The sequence below is a fragment of the Diuraphis noxia genome, unplaced genomic scaffold (assembly GCF_037042655.1).
Source record: "Diuraphis noxia isolate RWA-SAM2 unplaced genomic scaffold, SU_Dnox_SAM2 contig0001, whole genome shotgun sequence".
In the NCBI taxonomy this organism is placed as follows: Eukaryota; Metazoa; Arthropoda; class Insecta; order Hemiptera; family Aphididae; genus Diuraphis; species Diuraphis noxia.
In genome coordinates this window covers 101,670,046-101,687,441 of record NW_028301711.1, presented here as the reverse complement: position 1 = coordinate 101,687,441, position 17,396 = coordinate 101,670,046, and positions in this window count along the sequence as shown.

Sequence of the window (17,396 nt, the reverse complement as noted above, 5' to 3'; positions counted from 1 at the left end):
TCTGTTCATCATCATCCAACTTTTCTTCGTCGTCGTTGTTGTCTTCCTCATCTCCAGCTTCACCTTCCGAATTTATTTCTTCCTCTTCTTCTTTTTCTTCTTTATTTATGATTTTTACTTGTGTAGCTGTAGATGGACTTGTTGACTCTTTGAATATTACATCTCTGCTTATTGAAATTTCTCTTCCATCAATGCATAATGTATATACGATATCCTTTGGTTTCTTCTGAGTATCCAACGAATATACCTTTTCTACCCTTTTGATCCCATTTTCTTCGTTTTTCTTTTGGTATATGTGGTATATACTTCGCTACCAAAAATTTTCAGATGATTTATATGTGGTGTTTTATTGAACCATAATTCATAAGGTGTTTTTCCTTCTCGATCTGTGTTACCTGTACGATTTATTGTATACACGACTGTATTCACTGCTTCTGCCCAAAGTGTCTTGGATAGATTTTTGCTATATAACATAGTTCTGGCCGCTTCTACAATTGTTCGCATTGATCTTTTCGCCTTTCCATTTTGCTGGGGTGTGTATGGTACACTCGTCTCATGTTTTATTCCAAATTTATCCAATAAGGCTTTTACTTCAGTATTTTTATATTCCAGACCACAATCACTTCTTAAAGTAATTACTGAAATATTTAACTGATTTTTGACTGTATTTAAAAATAGTTCAAATTTATTTTTAACTTCTGATTTTTGGCTCATAAAATACACATATGTATATTTAGAATAATCATCCTTGAATATAACAAAATACCGTTTACCTCCAAGTGAATTTTCCTCCATAGGGCCACAGACATCACTGTGAATTAATTGACCTGGTTTTGTAGTTTTTGTATTGCTCAGTGTAAATGGCTCTCTGTGTTGTTTACCATAAATGCAAGCTTCGCAGAAAAATTTGTTTTTCGTTTCTGTAAATGGAATCCGCATATGTTTCAAGTAGCTCCGAACATATTGGACATTCTGATGAGTCAACATTTCATGCCACTGTAGTAATGTGAGAGTTTTAACTGTAATATTTGCTTGTTCAGCTTCTTGCACTGACTTTGTCTTCAGAGCCATTGAAAACATTTTATTCTCACGAACTCCAATAGCAACTATTTGATTATCCCTTTTAAATGTACATCCATCGCTGTCTGTCATCATTTTTATACCTTTGTCAAGGCACGCTCCACACGAAAACAAATTTACCTTAAGATCAGGTACATGTAAAACGTTTGACAAATGACTGTCAACCCATTTATTAACGATTTTCGCTTGAACATTTATATTCCCTTTGCCAATTGCCATGATATGTTTGCCATCACCAATACGTACTGGTAACTGAACTTCAAATGACTCATAGTTACTGAACCATTCTCTTCTGCTAGTCATGTGATCGCTAGCACCTGAATCCACATACCATTTTTCTGACTCACTGATTTTGATGTCCTTTGATTGTACACCAACCAACGCATTTCCTGAGTTGCTCTTATTTCTTTCTTTTTGTTCTTTTAAGAAAATCCGGCATTCAAGTCTCCAATGCCCTGGTTTTTTACAATGATTACACTTGCCTGGTTTTTTATCATTGTTCCATTGATTTTCAGAATTGCCAATTTTCGTACGTTTTTCTTTATTTGTTCCAAATGATTTCTTTGCCGAAAATGCACTACTACTTGCAGTATATCTCTCAGCATCATAACTTTGAGTTTGTCTTGTTTCCTCTACCATGAGTCTAGATGACAAATTAGACAATGTTTTGTCCACATTTGGTATCGAATCCCACGCACTGTAGAAATGTTTATAATTTTCTGGCAAAGTCATTAGTATCTTGGTCATAAGCATTGAGTCGGATATTGGTTCACCTAACTGCTTTAATTTTCTACTAAGACTCTCCAATTTCGAAATATGAATCGCCATATTGTCATCTGGGTCTTTAACATAGCTGTAGAACTTTTGTTGAATCAACGTTACATTCGAGTCCGACTTTTGTTCATATACACTAAGCAACTTGTCCCACATTTCCTTAGCCGTGTCACAATTCATTATGTACTGCAGTGGTTGTTCATCCACTGACGTGACTATATACTTTTGAGCCTTGTTGTCCGCTTTTTTATATATTGAATAATCTACACCATACCTTTTTCTTGCATCTTCTTCAGTTTTTGAACTTGATTTTGTAAGAGCAGGTTTTTTCGATTTTCCGGTCACAACATCAAATATATCGGCTGCAGTCATTATGACTTTTATTTGGAATTTCCATGTTTCCCAATTGTCATTACCGGTTAGTTTATTAATTTTTATAGATTCGTTTTTCATAATAACAAATTATCTGTACAATGTCTGTACACTATAAATGTAATAATAACAAACACAATTGCTGCGATTCACACGATCGATGCACTAACACTGCACTGCACTATACTTCGCGAATTATTATTGCTGTACACTGTCTGTACACAAACACGCGATTCGTAAATCAATAATTATTGTATCAAACATACACGACTTTATTATAATTACTTTACTATACTGGGCCCATAACCTGTTGAAGTACACCAGATACACAGAAGCTAAAGGTAAATAATAATAAGATCGGATATATGTAATAATATAATAATAATATGTATAATTGATACGAATAACTATAGTGCTCCGAGGCGTAATATAAAACAACGACTAATCGTCCTACAGGCTACTACATAGAACGAATATGATGCTAGTAATACAAAATGCCTATTCAGCGTCTGCTGTACTACAGTGTGAATAATTTTACTTATAATCTACATACTATAGGGTGTGTTGTTTACATTCAACAATATTTAGATCAGAAAATTGTATATATTTGTACGTGATATATTCTGTATTTAAATCTTTTAGTAAATTATCTTCAACAGAATTTGGAATATCAGCTTCAAACTCTAAATGATGGTATATATTTCCATTATTAAACTATTAAACATTTTTTCATATCTGTAATACATGTAATATGTATTACACTCATAATCATTCATTTCATAAAGATTGTTAGAGATAATTCTTAAATATCTATTTGGTAAAAAAAGTTTATATTTATTATCCAGTATTACAGAGATTTATAACCAAATATCTACCTCGAATTAATGATTCAGTTTTTGGATTATATTATAATACTCATAATTAGAGAGCGGATTTCTATGCAATTGCTTATTTTTGGATTGTTGTCAGTTATGTCCACGAATCATCATAATTTGAAACTAATGGTGAATTTTTTTTTGCATATTTCTGCATATTTAAAGGTTATTGCATATTTTTGCATATTTTGACAAAATTCAAAATGTATTGCATATTGAAGCGAAAATTTAAAAAAAATATATAAAATAATATTTTGTCAAGTAGAAAAATTAAAACTAAATTTCATAGTCACTAAATATTAATTTATATATATATTAATTTAAACCTTTATAAGATAAATAATCGATTACGATTAAAAATTCATTCTATTTCTGGATCGAAACCCAACACTTACTACAAAATTACGAGCTTTCCAACAAAAATTAAGGTCTGAAGATTCTACGAAAAATTAATTCAGTGTTATTAGGCGAAAACGTTCAGCTCGAAGATCTTTATCAAGACCCGACAATACTAAGTTGCTTCAAATATACCCCAATAACTTCGGTTAGGCTAGTCTTTAAAAATATGTTAGCCGATAAACGACACAACTTCACAGAAAAAAAAACTTGAAATGCATATAATAAATTAAATTTTAAAAATAAATTAAGGTTTTAAGAAAATTCCCTAAATTTTTTTACTAAGCATTTAAATAATTAATTATTATAAGTTTTACTGTAAATTTTAAATAAATAAAAATGTTTGCATATTTTTTAAATATTTCCATGATTTTGACTGCATATTTTTTGCATATTTTCATGATTTTTACTGCATATTATATGGCATATTTCGATACTTATAAGTGCATAAAAATCCGCGCTCTACTCATAATAAACAATATATGATTGGAAAAGATGTAGTAGAATTTAATAATGATAATTTAATTATAAATAGAAAAACATATGAAGAAACAACAGGATCATTTAATTTATTATGTTATTCTGAGTATGCGACCCCTAATTATTATACAGAGACAGATTTTGACAATTATAAAGATATAGGCTCTGTCTCTGGTCCCGGAAAATCCGTGAAATTTGCAAATATGTTATCAGTCCCGGACTATTTATGTTATCAATGCGCATGCGCCGGGCCTTGGACTTTTTCCAGTAGTTCGTACAATAATTACAGTGCATATTCTTAATCCCGGACAATTTGTGTAATCAAAATATAAAAACTGTGCATATTCATAATCCCGGAAATTTATTATCAAAATATAAAAACCGTAATATTAAAAATATTGTTTTTAAAATTATATAACATATCAATATAAAAAAACGAAATTCAATGATTTTTGGATTAGAGCACAGTCTTAGAAGACCGTGGATTAGAGATAATCGAAAAATAATACCATACCATGTAGATTGACAAGTTCCGAGGGGAAGCTTAGGTCACTCGACACTCAGTCACTATAAACCATACAGTATATATACTATGTTCTTATCTATGCTATAAACCTAAGACAAAGTAGTAATAGGTAGGAACTTTAACTTTGCTTCTATAGGCTACTCGTTTAGAAGCTGATGTTTTCACTTAGTAACCACCCCCCCCCCCCCGACCCTGAAATGTTTTTTTTTATTTTCTCAAACTAGTTTCCAAATGCAAATATATACTCATTTATTTAATCAAGCTTGATTGGGGTAGGTATGTACCCCGTGTAACTTTTAATCACTAATATAATTAAAATAGTGTTTTTAGACAATTTTTAAAAACTTATTTTCCAAAATATTTACTTTGTTTATTTATAAAATTAGGAGAGAGTGTTGTACTTTGGCACTTTATTATTTTCCTATTTATCACAAATTCTTGAAGTTTTAAAAATTCAGACTTTTTTCACTTTAAATATTATACTTACTTGATTAAAAATCAAGAAAGTAATAAAGTTAAGTATAATAGTGAGTTAGGTTAGGTTAGGTTAGGTCTACCTTATTTGTTGTGCATGTCATTTGTATGTCTTTTTTTTGGCCAATCTTAAAAAATAGTATTGGAGTACAATAAATTGAACCCTTAAGTGTTTTTAATTAGGTACGTATGCCTATACTTATTTTATTAAATTATTTAACAAGTAGTAGGTATATTAAATTACTTTCTCTATGAAAATAATTGTAATTAAATTGTACAATTTAAAAAAAGGATCTAATCCAAAAATCATTGAATTTCGTTTTTTTATATTGATATGTTATATAATTTTAAAAACAATATTTTTAATATTACGGTTTTTATATTTTGATAATAAATTGTCCGGGATTATCACGTAGGGATTATGAATATGCATGGTTTTTATATTTTGATAACACAAATTGTCCGGGATTAAGAATATGCACGGTAATTATTGTACGAACTACTGGAAAAAGTCCAAGTCCCGGCGCATGCGCATTGATAACATAAATAGTCCGGGACTGATAACATATTTGCAAATCTCACGGATTTTCCACGAATGGCTCTTAGCAGGAAAAATTTTTTGTAGAATCCATGATGTCATATCTCATGAAACTGTGATAAGGCGAACTATGATAACAATGATAACGAGAATATCAAATTCAGTGTTGCCAGATGATACGATCTTGGTGGAAAAATACGATAATTTAAAGTTTGGTACGATCCCCCCACCAAACCATTAAAAATAATAATACTACCTATTAAAATAAATGTTTATTAATAGCAAAATAGTAAATTGTAATATTATATTATATAATATTATTTTAATTTTATAAAATGGTATATTAAAGTATTTTACTATACTATTACCTCTCTGCTAATAAGTAAATAGGGAGTAACGACTATTTTAATAGCAATTATTATTTATAATTAGCAAGAGCAGTACTATTTTATTCATCTTAATCAGTCAGTTCTCAGTTCTTCGCATCGTTTGCCTATTGTTAAATCATATTTTATGTTGTATTAAATTATTAATTCTTTTAAAATGAACAGTGAAACTAAAGATAATCCTGATAATCCAAAAAGGGTGAGAACTCCGGAACATATTAAACGATGAAGAGGAGATAGGTAAACTAATTTATTAATACATTGTTGGTGTTGTATGCAGGTGGTCTGGCTCAGTGAAAACAATTATTGCTGGTAAATATTTGACTTAAATAAAAGTAGATACATAAATATTCTGGGTACCTAGTAAGTTAATTTATTTTACTTTATCATATTTTGAATCTGTATGTACTATTTTATATTCACCAAGACAGGGCAAATTAATGTTTTACCCTCAGATATTGAATCTAATTGATCACACAAAACTTGTTAATAACATAAATACATAATACATCTTTGACGACTTAATAAATATGAAAATTTAATTTTGGAAATATCTAGTTGTCAGTTAATACATTTTGGTTACAATTATAATATACAACTCTGAAATAACATAAAAAATAATATTGCAACAAAAAAATTGAATGTCAATCATAAATCATTTAGATAAAATAATTAAAATGTCAATAATTTATAGATAATAATAGTTAATAGATAGGTAATCATAATGATTGACGCTGTACATTTTTCATCAAATGGCTTTTGACATGCTGAATCAAAACCTTTTTTAAGTCAAAAGTTTCGTTACAATCATTGCATGTGTACAAGTTACGTTTAATAACTTTAGTTTTTTTTAAGTCTTTATGTTTAATCCTCATATGCTTGTTAAAACCTGAAATTGATTGAAACTTTGCTTCGCAAACTTCACAGGAATACATAATGTTGTTCGTAAAAGTTTAAACTTATAGAACTTGATTTAAGTGAAGTAAAAGCAAATTCAAGTTTCAGACTTTCAGTTGAAGTTTGAAAAACAAAACATTGATATTCTCGTTATCATTGTTATCATAGTCCGTCTTATCACAGTTTCATGAGATATGACGTCATGGATTCTACAAAAAAATTTTCCTGCTAAGAGCCTTTCGTGATTTTCCGGGACCAGAGACAGAGCCAAAGATATATTGATTCAGACTGAATCAATGTATCAAAATAATGATAAAAAAACTGGGTTTGTTAAATCAAGTAAAGGAGAAAAATTGAGTTGTCGGTAATTGTGGAAACTACTACTGTTAAGCTGTTTTTTGATGTAATTAATAATGAATCATATTCCATTTAACCCATTAAATACATATGTGAATTCTATAAATCATATATTCTTACCTCTCGTGTATATATATATACCGTTGTTTTCATCAATTTATGTGTACTCAAAACACTATAAATCATTGCATAAATACCCAATGCGAATACATTGCAATGTCTTATGTGTTTAATAAAGAATAAAAGTCATGTACTACTTATTTTACAATATATAAATACTTACATGTTTATTTTGTTTTAATAGGTACCTAGATATATTTATGTATTCCAAATACTATTATATATTGTATTATAAAGGTAATCATAGTCATGCTGACGTCCAATGCAAGTACATAGTGTTTTGTTACAGAATAATAGTCATGCACTATATATTACAATATATCGTTGTGCGTTAAATACTTACAACTAACGTCGATTACCAAATGAGTACACTATAAAATCCAGTATATCATAGTAGAATTTATAATCTAAACATGATATATATTTAATTGTCATGTTAACGTTAAAATCACAACGTACAATTACTGTTACTCATAAAGCTTCATATTCATTAAAACAATGATTCTCCCGACGGTATCACAGTTTTTGTGCTAGACCTACTGATAGGTATGGTAAGTACCTACATGTAACATACACAAACATGTAATTATTACAGACGGGCTCGCACAACGTCTATAATTGTTTCTAGGGTCAAACAGTATGGGCATACACGTTATATAAAAAAAAACGACAAACACAAAGTAATATGACAACGTAATTTGTTGAATTCAAACAAAATCATGTATATATAAGTCGTAACGCGACTCGATTGTACTTGGTTTGTGAACGTTCGTGGGGAAGGCTGCGAACCGAATTCGAACGAAAATCACACGCGCACGGCTCTGAAAAGACGTATGCCGTGAACAAAGCACACGCGGCCTTTATAGAGACGAAACGGATCGAGGAAAAACAAAAACGTCTAGAAATCCGGGCGACGGACGACGGGCGGCGACGGTTTTAGCGATCGACGTCTCGGCCCCCGCGGACGGCGCACGGGAGAAAACCAGATCGTACAGATGGTAAAAATGCGTCGGGAACGCGATGAGAGCACGAACGGGGCCGAAAAAAGGTCAAAAACGGAGTACGCGGGGCGAAAAGCCAAAATTTCGGCACCCGCCTTCGCGCTTAGAGTAATAAAACTATAGAGACGGCATTATGCATGAATCATTAGTATGATAGTGAAGCAAAACTGAACACCATTGTACCACAGATTATATAAAACCAGATGGTGCACTCCCTATTCGGCCCATGTAATTCTCAAAAATGCGAAAAATCAAAACCTACCTCAAATCAGTGTCACCACGGATAGGGAAAATAAGGCTTTATTAGAAATTATTGTTTATTAACTACGCATCACTGACTTTTTGACACTGTTCAGCCGTTGTACTACAGATTGTATAAATATATATTTAAATATATAGTAATATAATATATATTTAAATATAATATACATTTAAATATATAGTACCGAATTACCGTTATTGGTTTGCTGCTCATTGCTCAACGTACGCGGTATGCTGAGTGTGAATTTTTTTATTTAATCTTCATAATTTATTTTTGCATCAATTATTTTATATTTATTTAATAATAAAGAAAATATTTTTCATATCTGATTCTGTAAGATGCCCGATTTTTGATATCTGTAAAATTTAGTATAATATTTCATGTTAAACCATGCCCGTTTAGTTAGCTTTTCGAATTATTTTTTGGACGTAAAATTTAAAAATTAAAAATCGGGCTTCTTTTACGGAATCTGATTTTAATCTTCTCTACCTATAATTTTTTTTATTTATTTATCTTTTGTGTATTGAACTTGTGAAGAACATTATAATAAATGAGCTAATACTCCTGCCACAGACCAAAATTTGTTTTTATTTTAAAAATAATGTATTTCCTTCTTGTCTTTGTGATGTACACAGTAAAATATTTTTAAATTGTGTAACAGAGTCACTATTTCTTGAAGTGTAAATAAAAATATCGAAAAAGAGAAAACAAATTTAGTATTCTGGAATAATATGCACAAAAAAATATTTTAAATATTTAAAAAACACTTCTCAAAAAATGTTGGGGAAGTATTTGTGTGCTTAACATGAATATCTGTTAAAAGTTTTAAAAAATACAAGTAGATTTGACAAACATAAGCGCCAAGATTATAACAGACTAATCCATATATTGAATTAAAGCTACGCAAAATTGTATAGGATTTTTGGAATTCCATTAGCATTGAGCCATTGACGCTCAAAGTACATATAAATTATATATGATATAATATTATATTATTATGTATTAAATATTATTTGATACAATAATTAAAAATTATGGTAAAAGTTGTTGTACATTAATTTATTTCTCTTATGTGACCCTACTGATTTGAGGTAGGTTCTTGTTATCAGTAAATCGAAGAAGTGCACCATCTGGTTTTATATAATCTGTGATTATACTCTATGGATAATATCCAATATCGTCCGAAGCGCATTTTAGCGGATATGATGATAATTCACATTTTATACTTTTATTTATAATAATAATAACTAATAAGTAATAATTGCAATAACTTAATTGTCTTTTTTCGCTCCAGCCGGCCATTTTCGTGTTGTACTGTTTGTATCTACTTGCACTTATTGCGTTTTTGCTGTTTGCTGATCGTTATTGTTCCTTTTTGTTCGTCGCTACTCACTACCATCTTATTGTTATTTGTAAGACGTAAGTATACTATTGCCTATACAAAATAATATGATACATTTAATGTTTTTAAGAATATCTTCTTGTGCAACTCATTTTGTATATTGGTTTTATTCATTTAAATATATTATAACCATAGACCATAAACGAAGTTAGGTTGCTCTATGCATGCAATATGCACTACACTTATTACTAGTATTACAACTAATAACTACTTGGCTTATACCTTTCGCTTGCAGAACAATAACAACCACACAAAAATACAATATATTGTATTATAATAGCTGCGTAACTATTTTTTTTATAGGGCTGTTAACTTAAATATTACGGGACACAATAACAGTATAGAGTATAGCAAGGAAAATTATAACAGTCAATTAAATTATTACTTCTAAATTTATTATGTTTAAGATAAATATAATAATAAAATACTTAAGCACATAATATATTATGATTTATGATTAAGAATTGTATCAGACGATGAAATAGTCATCTATAATCTATATAATATACGACAATAATTATATAACATGTGTACGTGAACTAATTAATATGTAGTATTATGTACATGTAATATTATTATATAGCTAGCTTATAATTGCGATAATAACAATAACCTACATTTTGCAAAAATTTTGTGGTTAATAGTTAATTAAAAGTTCAATTTTTATAACAAAGGATTGAAAATTTAAAACAAGATTTTTCATTAGAAGTTAAAATTGTAATCAATATAAGTATATATATATATATATTAACAGAGTTTAAGCATAAATGTCTAGCACTACCGTGGAATCATGATGATGGTTGTGAAAACATCAGGCGCGGCTTCAGAGACTTACAAAGGGGGGGGGGGCATTTTTTTCAGCTGTCACTAAATTGCAAAGGGGACTTTGAGAATATTCTAACCTGGAACCTGTAAGTTTGTCAACAAATAATGTCTCGTATTTACACATAATATTTAGTTTTATTTAATAAAATATTTTATACAACAAACTCCAGCCTTCTTTTTTTTTTGTTTAGAAAATAATTCTATTATTTCGTCGACTTTATCATACATATTAATATTCTGATGTACGTTTAGCAAGCATAAACTTGTTAAACGATCCTCGTCCATCCTTGATCAAAGCCAAGTTTTAACTCTGCGTAGAGTCGAAAAACTTCTCAGCCGATGCAACACTCGCTGGGAGTGTTGCTAATATTTGCAAATACCTACAATATTACCGTTCAAAAGTTATGGCAATTCCATGTAGGTATTCGATATTACAAATTATGCTAAATAATTAACTATAAAGTGCAAATTTATCACCAAGTTGTAGCGCAGTGGAACGGAAAAGATCATTAACAATCCCACAATCCCAAGTTCAAACCCCGCAGAGTAACATATTCTTTTTGCACTTTTTTTTAGAATTTTTAAATTGCGTTTTTACATACGTACATAAATTATCATTATTCATTAGTTCATTACATAACAATAAATTAGATAATTAGATATTTTATTAATTAAATTAAATTAAATATTTACAAACAAGTTATTCATAATTAGTGTATGTTAATATATTATTTTGATCTTCGTCCTCTTCGTCCTCTTCATCTTCTTCCTGTTCATCCTGTTCATCAAGAGCTTCTTCATCATTATCAAAACTATATAATGACCCAGCAGCATTAAAAAATTCTACGGTAGGGTCTAGTTCATGATTACGACATTTTTTTAAGAACATGTATTTTGCCAGGTACCCTCCGTAGAATTCTTTTTTTCGTCAATAGTTTGGCAATGTTAGAGTGTGCGCCTGTCTCCGGGTCTTTAAAATTAACACTATGGTTAACCGTTAGATGATTATAGCCCTTTTCATTTAATCTGCTATAGGCCTGAAAATTTGTATTTTTAATACTTTATTATGTGATTAAGTCGCCGGCCTATTTGTGGTTATACATCAAGACTATAAAATATTATAGGTACCGACAAGAAATCCTACTATCTATGATTAATCGATACGACGGCGACGGTTTTATTTATTACCTATTTCGTATTTTTCTAATTTTATTTTATTTTGATCGATCGCCCTATATTGTAGTGCTAAATAATACGTACCTTCCAGTAATCGGAAATAATCGTCGTGCCTGGTTTTATCCACTCTTCGATTATGCGCACCAAAGTTTCTGCGCTTCGGTCTTCCACTGGAATTAGGAAGCAATCTCCACTTCCCCGTTCATATCCGCCAACTACCCACTGGCCTTCTACCCGGTGTCCTCGGTGATATTTACGGCGTCCAAATTTTGATTCGTCTATTTCGACGACTTCTCCGATGTCTCTCAATTGTTTTTTTTTTTTTTTTTTTTATCATATGTCCGAATATCACTTCTCTGCAAAACGAACTCCAATCTACCACCGTTTGATTTGCTAATCGAAGATGTTTTTGAATGACCAAGGAAGGACAGTTCATTGACCATAGATTTACGAATCCACAAATATTAATTAATAGGGACAAATGTGATTTGTAGAAAAAAGTATTTTTACGTAATGAGGAACTGTAAAATTATTTTTAATTAAACTAATGATAATTAATCAAACAATAATTATTACACGACTTACCTGTAATTACAAGGTTTTGCTTTTTGGTTTCTCTCTCTAATTTTTTGACGACACATCCATTTAAAATTGTCAATTACACTTTTGTCTTGTACCATGTTCATGGCATGTCCTTTCGGACATTTACGTGAGGCAGGAAGTACATTAAACTCGATTAATTTATTAATTAAAACGAGTCCATTATCCACGAAACTCCACTCTTTTAAATCAAATAAATTAATATCCATCGCTAAATCTTACTGTTGTCACAAGGTTAGGTTACTATACAGTCTGTTGTACACTACTGTTAGACGATTAAAATACTAGATAAAGAACCTTTTTAATCAACTATTTGTACGTTTCATATATACCTATGCGATTTTGCGACTTCCCACCTTTAGGTTGATTATTATTACAATATGACAATTCGATTTTGATTGTCCGAGCGAACACAGCGCACAAGTGACCCAGCCCGGCGACTAGATGCAATTAAAATGCATTTTGTATTACTAATTTTTGTTAAAAAAAAAGTACAAATATTTATTTTGCATTTCTTAATTTTTTACTACCTAGTGAACCACTTTTGGTGCTGTTGCATAGCAAATCGAGGGATATTTTCGTTTTTAATTGTCCGAGCGAGCGCAGTGAACGCGTAATCACTGCAACTTTGAACTTCCATAACTTTTGAACGGTAATCGCTTAATATATTTTATACGAAAATTATTCATGTTACATGTATTGTTCACGCATTTCATCGAATACCTGAAAAAATTAGAGGGCATTACTCAAAAGTTGACAAAATTATAGCAAACGTGAAGAAAGTATTTTGCAAGTCTCCATATCGCATTAATTGTTTTAAAGAAAAAGCACCTCTCCTTTTACTTCCCCAACAACCAATCATTACAAGATGGGGAACCTGGTTGAAAGCAGCTATTTATTATTGTGATAATTACGAACTAATACGAAATATTATTCAATATTTTTATAAAAAAGATTCTGTTTGTGTTGATAACTCTCAAAAGTACTTAAGTGTTCCAGGTGTTGCTCCTAAAGTGGTATGCATAAAATCAAACTTTGGATTTTTGCCTGATGTGATGACTCGCATTGAAGCAAGAAATATTCCCTTACCCGATGGAATTGAGATAATAGAAAATACCTATTGAAAATTGTCGCAAGCTACAGGTTCAGTGGGGAAATTAGTGCATAAAAAAATAGGTAGCGTGTCATGTGTTCGAATGCCAAATGTTCGAACGTTTAGTGTACGAAAGATTGTCTGTACGAAAGATTATCTGTTCGAAAGATTATATGTTCGAAAGATTATATGTCCGAAAGGTAGTATGTGCGAAATTGTCGATAAATAAAACTAAACAAAAATAACACTATAATATCGCGTTTTCATTATATTGGATTTCACACAATCTTATCTTTATTGATTTTACGTGGGGAAAGCATTATAGATATTATTAAACGTTCTTTTTTCTGTCATCTATCACAGTACAGTTTTATACATCATTACAAAAGTATCGAACACAATTTCGTTTGAACGTTGTTTTTAAATAATATTTTATACAATTTGTGTAAGTGATTTTTTTTTTTAAATGGCTAGTATACAGACATTTAAAAGTATATATGACAAGGAAATGTTACTTGTAAATAATTATGAATACATGTTTGATAAGAAAAGACTGCGAATACGTGATCAAAATAATATATATTATTGGAAATGTACAAAACGATGTGGAGCAACATTTCGGACAATATTTGAGCACGGTGAACATAAACAAGACAATTGTTTTATTAATAATGATCATTCTCACGCACCAGTTACAGTTAAACATCATTGCAAAATTCTAAAAAATAAAATTAAAAAATGTGCTCAAAATTCACAAGATTCGCCAAATCAAATATATCAAAACGAAATTGCCAATTGCAACGAAAATACTTACATTTATGGTAAACCAGCTATGAGACTACGAGGACGTATTAAACCTCAACGACACCCTCCCTTATTTCCAATTGACATGTGGTCAGTAGCTTCAAGAATTGATGCCAATTTTCCAAGAACAACAAATATTGCTGAATCATGGCACGGTCGACTTAATAGGTATAGGAACAATATATCAATATCAATAACCATAACATAATTGTTACAACTAAACTATTAAAAAATGTTTATAGATTAGTATCAAAACAACCAGGAGTTTACAAATTGATGAGACGGTTCCAAAAAATTCAGAATGAAACTGAAAATTCTATAGAGCAAATCATTCAAGGCCGAACAAGTAAAAAAAGAAAAACATGCAACGAAGAACGGGAACAAAGAATTAAAAATTTAGTTCTAAGACTAAAAAATTTAGACATAAGTATTATTGAGTTTCTAAGAGGAATATCGTATAATTTAAGTTTTTAGTATTTTTTTTATTTAGCATTTACATTTATTAACGACTAATTTATTTTACGACTTTTTGATACCTATTTTTAAATTTAATTTTTTACGCTGAAAATCGAATTAACGAATTATAAATATTTTGGTAAAATTCGTGTTTCATTTATCGATAATTTCGAACATACGACTTTTCGAACAGACAATTTTTCGTACACTTAACGTTCGAACATACAGCATTCGAACACATGACCCCTTACCAAAAAAATAGATGATATTTTAGCAAAAAATAATGGCTATAAAGATTAAATACTATTACAAAAATATTGAGTGGAGAAATTACTTCAATGGATGGCTTACCCGAAGACTTAAAAGCAAATGAATTGTTATTTTAGATTCTGAACGAAGTGATGAATGATTGATTTTACAATGATGTGTGTTTTTTTTTTGTTTTTGTATCCGTCTACAGCACAACTTGTCGAAATAATGCTTCAAATTCAAACTTTGGGGGTGGTTTCCGATGTAAAATTTAAGATCCTTGGTGCATTATAGAGGTCAAAAGTAAACATTATCCAACAGTTTTCAAAAAAATCGAGAAAAAAAAAAAAAATGACAGATAAACGGGAATTTTTAAGCAAAACCAGTTTTCGACCAAATCGATATTTTTATATGGTTGTAATTCAAAAACTAATCACTGTAAATACTTGAAATTTTCACCAAATGTTAATGTTAGTGATATCTATATACAGTTTAATTTTCGACTTTTTTGAATTATTTATAGACCACTGAAATTTTCGATTTTTTTGAGAATTTTTTTTTGAAGTGTCGGTAAAAAAATGTTGGACAACCAAAAAAACATGAAAATTTAATACAAGGTTCCTTATGAGTTGTTCTAATTGTAGCTAAAAAAAATTAAAAATCGTTAGTCACAATTTTTTTTTATAAGCGTTTATAGTTTAAAATTTTACGAAATCTGTCGAAAACGCGAAAATTTGCAAGTAATTTTGAAGTTGAAAAATCATAAAATTGTTTGCGTTTATAACTAAGGATTAAAAATACAACACAAAGTTTTTCATAAGTTTTCCTTCAAATAGCTATAGATAAAACTCGAAGCTTCATTATAGGAAAAATTTTAAGTGCGTTTGAATTTTAAATTTTTTCGAAATCGCGTAATGATAACGATTTATCCTCAAACCAGGTATATGTATACCTATGATAATATAAAGTATTATGAATTATGATAACTACATGCAATGTTTTTGGAAAAATTGATTAACCATGCGTCCAAAAATGCGTCCTAATTGAAAAATAATTTATTTGTTTCAAAATAGAATATCTGACAATATTTTAATATAATATATCCTTGACTGACAAATCATCTCCGTTCAGAATCGTTTTTCGTATACAATGATACCTATCATTGCATTCAAATTTAATCCCATCCATTACAGTAACCTACTGTACAGCAGAGCGACATCCACGACTTACCCGCTTTTTTTTAAATATGCATCATTAACTTCCGTAGATGTAGAACGATCTTTCTCAACATATAAAACATTGTTAGCAGATAACAGAAAATCATTTCAATTGTTTTTATAACTAAAAATACTCATAACTCGCTTTAAAATTAAAATATAATAAAAAGCCCATGAGATGCCCTCGGTAATAACTCTACATTTTAAATTAACGGAGATAAACGTGATCTGCTGAGCGTAAAATTTGCTATGCTACGACGGAGACAACACATGCAGGTGCGGCGTCCTCTTAAATACAAAATGTTTATTGAAATACATTTTTCAAACTAATATTTATAATAAATAAAAACAAAACAAAATTAAATTTTTTCAAAAGTAACTTTCCTAGTTAACAAAAAAATCTATTAAAATTAAAATTTGTAAGTACTTAAAAAACGTATTTAAATTTAAAATTCACTTCTATAGATATGTCTAACAAAAAAAATTAAATTTAGATTCGATGTTATTTTTATACAATTTTGTACAATATCCGGGCGTTTTATACATTGTCCAGACATTTTATATAATAACCTTTGTATATTGTGCAATATAGATAAATTTTGTATTTATCTCGTGTTCCATTCTGTCTCGTCCACCATGTCCAATCGATAAATTAATATTATGTATAACATAAAATTATTCTCTTCATTATGTACATAATATTTAATTTTGTTATTTTCAGATACTGCCATACTGGTACAATTAACTTGTTAATATCAGCAACTTTTAACACGTTAAATTTTTTTTTGAGTTTATAATCATTCGGTTCCTTTTTCTTTGAATTGCTTTTTAATTGATTAATATGTGAAATTAATTGATCATATTTTAAGTTGGTAAAAAATGTAGTATTTAAAACTTTTTTTGTAACAAATTGTTTAAATCTTAATTAAACTTTTCCATATTCGAATAAGTAGTTAGGTATACACTGAATCAATTAACCTGCACTATACAAACGATTCGCGGTTACAAAATAGTAATTTTTAAGAATAGGTAAAAG